This window comes from Astyanax mexicanus, chromosome 2 (assembly GCF_023375975.1).
Source record: "Astyanax mexicanus isolate ESR-SI-001 chromosome 2, AstMex3_surface, whole genome shotgun sequence".
NCBI lineage: Eukaryota > Metazoa > Chordata > Actinopteri > Characiformes > Acestrorhamphidae > Astyanax > Astyanax mexicanus.
The window spans coordinates 77,334,374-77,340,186 of NC_064409.1; the positions used below are offsets into that span (position 1 = coordinate 77,334,374).

The following is a 5,813-nucleotide window of genomic DNA, read 5'->3' on the forward strand; positions in this document are numbered from 1 at the left end:
TAGATAGATAGATAGATAGATAGATAGATAGATAGATAGATAGATAGATAGATAGATAGATAGATAGATAGATTTGGGGAGTTGGTCTTCCCATGATCTTCAAAAGAACCAGCTAATGTCATTTTCAAAACAAGTTCATATTCATACAGTTTTAAGAGTTAAGAAATCAATATTTGGTGGAATAACCCTGGTTTTTAATCACCTGTTTTTTTTCATGAATCTTGGCATCATGTTCTCCTCCACCAGTCGTACACACTGCTTTAGAATAACTTCATGATAGATAGACAGATAGATACAATATAGGGGTCATTCCACCGAATGGGTGCCAGTTGTTTGTTGTAACTCATCGAAATTAAACTTATCTATATATTTTTTTAACACTGAATCTAATAACACATGTATTTTAACTATTCAAAATATGCACCAGTCAAACTTAGGCAGCTTTACTTCATTTTTTACAAGGTTTCTTAGACAAAGATGGTTACAAAACTCATGTGACATTTAAAAAGCATGTTTCTAAAAAAGCAAGTCCACTAATTCCTTTGAATTTCTATCAAGAAAGTCTTTATTTAAAAAAAAAGAAATGGTTAACTGCATGTTTAAATAATTGCTATTTAAAAATAAATAATAATAATAATAATAATAATTCCTGATAATGGCACTCATTCCTTTTACTGAAACTCACTCTTTTTACTGGCACTTATTCATGTTACTGGAACTCAGTCCTGTTACTGGAACTCACTCCTGTTGTAAGAAAGCGGCATATGCCGCCAACCACCAGCAGAGGGCCTGGACACTGCGGTGGAGGAGCTGGTGGATCTGGGGCAAAAAACTCCAAGTCCCAGAATCCCCAGCGGTAATTAGTTCAAATCAGGCTCAGCTGTGAACACAGCTTAAAAACCCCAGCCAAACCTCAGTTCACCATCACACCTTTGTAGAGGGGTGACCGGTAACAGTGGGTACAAAAGAAAAAGATTAGAAAGAAAAGAACTCTTAAAAGAAGCCACAAAAAAGGAGAGATCCTAAAAGAAACAGAGGCTCACAAAAAAAAAAAAGATCTTAAAAGAAGCCACACAAAAAAAAAAGAAATATTGAAAGAAGCCACAAAAAAAAAGATCTCAAAAGAAACAAAGGCTCACAAAAAAAAGAGATCTTAAAAGAAGCCGCAAAAGAGAGAGAAAAGATCTCAGTTTATTATTGAAGTTTTAATTTTCAAGAAGTCTTTTCTAAGTTCCTTAAAGTTTGAGTTAATTTCCTTTGTTTGAGCCATGCCATGTGGCAGCAGATCCTTTGTTTGATTTTCCCGCCCTTTTTCTTCACTGCCACATTTAAGGCCCTCATCCAAAGCCACTGCACACGCTCTAAGTAGTGCAGTGGTAGCACACCCGTCTGCAGTTACAAAGGTTGGGAGTTCAAACCCTGGTTCAAGCACACCATCAAACAAACTGCACACACACATACAGACACATCAGTAATATCAAATATAATAGCTGCGGTCCAATCTGAAGGGAGCTGCCCAACTAGGCAGCATTTTCAGGCAGCATAGGCGCGCTCCCGAGAAAAGGACTGTCCCATTTGAAAGGTGGCATGTGCTGCCTACCTGGGCAGCTGCCTTATTTTACCCCGATTCTGAAGGCAGCGTGAGATGTATCCTTCACGGCGAAGGCAATCCCATGATGCATTTCACCAGCTCAGAGTTCCAGCGCTCAGATTTAAAAACATGGCGGACGGAGCCGGCACTGCGAGGGAGTTTCTGTACGAATGTAAGTAATTTCCTCCTGTATTTCCACTCACCGCTGCGTGGGTTTATCAAACTATCAAACTGTTTTAAGTTGTTTTCCATCGCTGTTTTCGCCTGTACTTCATTTAATGTAAGACCTGACCGGCGGAAGCTACCGTTAGCTTATCGCGCTAATTTACCGGGTAAGCTAACACGCATCTAGCCGACTTACAGAGTACCAAACGCGGCTGCAGCGCTGAGGAAACCCCCGCTAGGAAACAAAGACACCCTGGCCGTCCAGTATAAAAAGTTTTAACTGTTTTAAGTCACTGTTACGTATAACTAAGTGATTTACTGTGTAAATAGTGTAACACTGTAGAATAACCTGTAATTTAGTGATTTAATGTGTAAATAGTTTAATTGTTAGAGGGAATAACTAGATTTACCTGTAACTGAGTGATTTACTGTGTAAATAGTGTAATTATGAGCGTGTTCTCCATAAACCGCTGTTACTAATTCAGATTTATTTTTTCCACAGGGATGAACGTGGGCCGGGGAAGGTGAACGCTGGTCAGACCGGCTGGAGGCAGCGTTAGCTCCCTTTATGAATATATATTTTTTCTTTGAATGTAATAATGTTTTCTCTCTTAACATTATTATTTTTGCTTGCTGTGTGTTTATTGTCACTATGCTTATTGTAGCATCACATCTCAACTAGTGGGTATGGGTAAATAAAAAAAAAAATAAAGTTTATGAATCATGTGTTTTATGCAACTAAAAGATAAAGATATAATAAAAATTAGCTGACTGTGTATGAATGTACTATTGTGTGAAACGTAGCTTAGTTTGATAATTTAGCTCTGGCTCATACAAAATATTTATTATATTATGGTTTCATTACTCATGCATTTCTACAAAGCATCTAATCAAAAATAAAATAAATGCATACATAAAACTGACCATACTCTGAGAAGGAAGTGAGGAAAAGTGTATAATTAAAGTAAATCATGAATATTTAAATATCTGTAATATTTGGATGAGTAAAAGAGAAATAGCTGCCGCTGCATTTTGCCACTGATTTATCCCGAGGTAAGTGATCATTAACTTTAGTTATTTATAAACAGCTCACGAGCACAGCGCGCTAGACGTGATGACGTATGCTGACTCCAGAGCGTGTCCCGAACGCGCTGCCTTATAAGATCCCTTATGGGTGAAAATGCTGCCGAACGAGGGAGCTGCCTTTGAAGGCAATGACTACCTAGGCAGCTCCCTTCAGATTGGACCGCAGCTAATATTACCAACAAATAATAAGACTAATAAATAAGCAAATAATAAAATAAGTAAGTAAAATAACTCTGCATTTGAGTCCACCTCCCCCACTAAACCGTAACACCTGTTACTTTTTAGGTTTTGAGTAACAGAACTGAACGTAACAGGAATGAGTTATCATAGAATTAGCAAAAAACATGAAATATAGCTGAATGGAGGCCATGCTAATAGCACAGCAACGTGATTTTCCCAAAATCTGTATTGTAAAAATAAACAAATAATATGTAAGAATTAATTTAGGCAACAGTGTTGAGCTCCACAGAAATACACAGAAAAAACTAATGAGGGAACTTAGTTGTGTTCTTTCCACGATCTTCAGAAAAAAACAGCTGATATCACTTCTGTTTTTTTTTATCACCTGTTTTTTTTTATGCATCTTGGCATCATGTTCTCCTCCACCAGTCTTACACACTGCTTTTGGATAACTTTATGCCTTTACTCCTGGTGCAAAAATTTAAGCAGTTCAGTTTGGTGGTTTGATGGCTTGTGATCATCCATCTTCCTCTTGATTATATTCCAGAGGTTTTTAATTTGGTAAAATCAAAGAAACTCATAAATTTAAGTGCTCTCTTGTTTTTATCCCCCAGAGTTGTATATTTTATATTATATTTGCTTCAGTAGTAAAACCACATGAAAATTCTGACGGTCATAATTACTGAAGTTTATAAGGTTCAAAGCTCAAAGTGTTGGCCAGAAACATCATTCTTTGTTTTGTATACAATACATCAACACAACTGAAAATAGGTTTATGAACAGTGTGTTTAATCATCTCTTACTGTCCTCCACTCTATTACACACTCCTACCTACAGCTGAAACCCATCGTAGAAACAGTGAAGTCAGAGACAGAAGCCCTGAATCTGTTGTTGAGTCAGTTTATGGTAGGATTCTAGATAAAACATTTAAGACAAATACCTTTGAGCCTTAAACTCTTCCTCAGAGGTGTTTAATCTAATAGCCACCCTCCTTAAACAACTATTGACTCTACAGTTGTTAACTCTACAGCTGCAAGACATTTTACAGACCACAGACCAGCCACCCAGCTCAAAGCCTCCTTCACAAACTTGGGAAGCCCACTGAGATGACCATGGATAGCAGACCTGTGGGTATTTGTCAAGTATTTATCCCGGTTCCTGAGAACAATTTGAGGATCAGCCAGAGTTGTGTGTGTCAACACACCGGCTGCTAAGTATAATATGGGAATCGACCCAACCTGCATAATCCAACAGTCTGGTTGTTGAGTATAATATGGGAATCGACTCAACCTCCATATTCCAACACTCTGGTTGTTGAGTATAATATGGGAATCGACTCAACCCGCATTTTCCAACACTCTGGTTGCTGAGTATAATATGGAACTCAGACCAATCCGCATGTTCTAACACTGCAGTCGCAAAGTATAATATGGGGATCACCCAGAGTAACATGTGCCAACACTCCGGTTTCTAAGTATAATATGGAAATCAGCACAATCGGCATTTTCTAACACCCTAATTGCACAGTACAATATGGGATTTGGTCCATTTTGCATGTTAAAACACCCCGGTTGCTGAGTATCATATGGAAATCTGCCCAATCCGCAAGTTACAACACCCCAGTTGCTGAGTATAATATGGGAAACCATCAGAGTCACATGTGTCAACACCGATGTTGATTAGTATAATATGGGGATCACCCAGGGTAGAATGTCAACACTCAGTTTTATAATAATAGGTATAATATGGGAACTGACCTGAGCAGCATGTACTAATATATCCCACCTGGTTGCTGAGTATAATATGGGAATCACACAGAGTAGTATGTGTCAACATCCCAGTTGCATGGTATAAAATGAGAATCAGCCTGTTCCACAGGTTTTATAACCCAGTTTCTGAGTATAATATGGGAATTGACCTGAGCAGCATGTACAAATATCACACCCGGTTGCTGAGTATAACATGGAAATCTGCCCAATCTGCAAGTTCCAACACCCCGGATGCTGAGTATATTATGAAAATTGGTTTAATCCACAGTTTCAATGCCCCGGTTGCAGAGTATATTATGGGAATCAGCCCAAACCGCATGTACCAACACTCCGGCTGTTGAGTATAATATGAAAATCAGCCAGAGTTGCATGTGTCAACCCCCTGGATTCTAAGTATAATATTGGAATTGGCACAATCTGCATGTACCAACACCCAGGTTGCACAGTATAATATGGGAATCAGCCTGTTCCACAGGTTTTAACACCCGGTTGCTGAGTATAATAAGGAATTGCCCTGAGCAGCATGTATACATATGGTATGATTTAGGAATCAGCCAGAGTTGCATGTGTCAGCACCCCGGTTGCTGAGTATAATGTGGAAACCAGCCCGATCTGCATGTTCCAACATCCCAGTTTCTGAGTATAATATGTGAACTGTCTTGAGCCGCATGAGCCAAGCTTGGGTCGATTCTTCATGTTGTCTGGGACTTTTTAGAGATTTTAACCCATTCTATTTTTAACAAGCTGAACCATGGCCTTAAAAATGATGTCATTTAGTTCCAAGGCATGCTGGGTATTCAGGCATCTGCTGTAAATGAGTCAAGAAGCCCAAGCCCAAACTCAATAAACTTTATATATTGATCAACTCCTAGAACTGCAGTGCAGATCATCAGTCCACCCATCATCTCTGAGCACAGACAGGAGCTGAATCTGTTTTATTATATTTACTCTGTTTACTCTGATGTCTATACCATCACTGGATGCTACAAAAGTTTTTTTTTTTTATGTCAAAGAAAGCTCTT

The 5,813-nt window shown here is 38.6% G+C and overlaps 1 long non-coding RNA gene across 1 annotated transcript; it reads left to right on the forward strand.

Moving 5' to 3' along the window:
• The first annotated feature begins 1,487 nt into the window (after positions 1-1,487).
• Positions 1,488-2,376, forward strand: LOC125799196 (uncharacterized). Its single transcript, XR_007438024.1, has 2 exons — positions 1,488-1,763; positions 2,259-2,376. It is a non-coding gene; the product is annotated as an uncharacterized LOC125799196 (long non-coding RNA).
• The last annotated feature ends 3,437 nt before the right edge of the window (positions 2,377-5,813 follow it).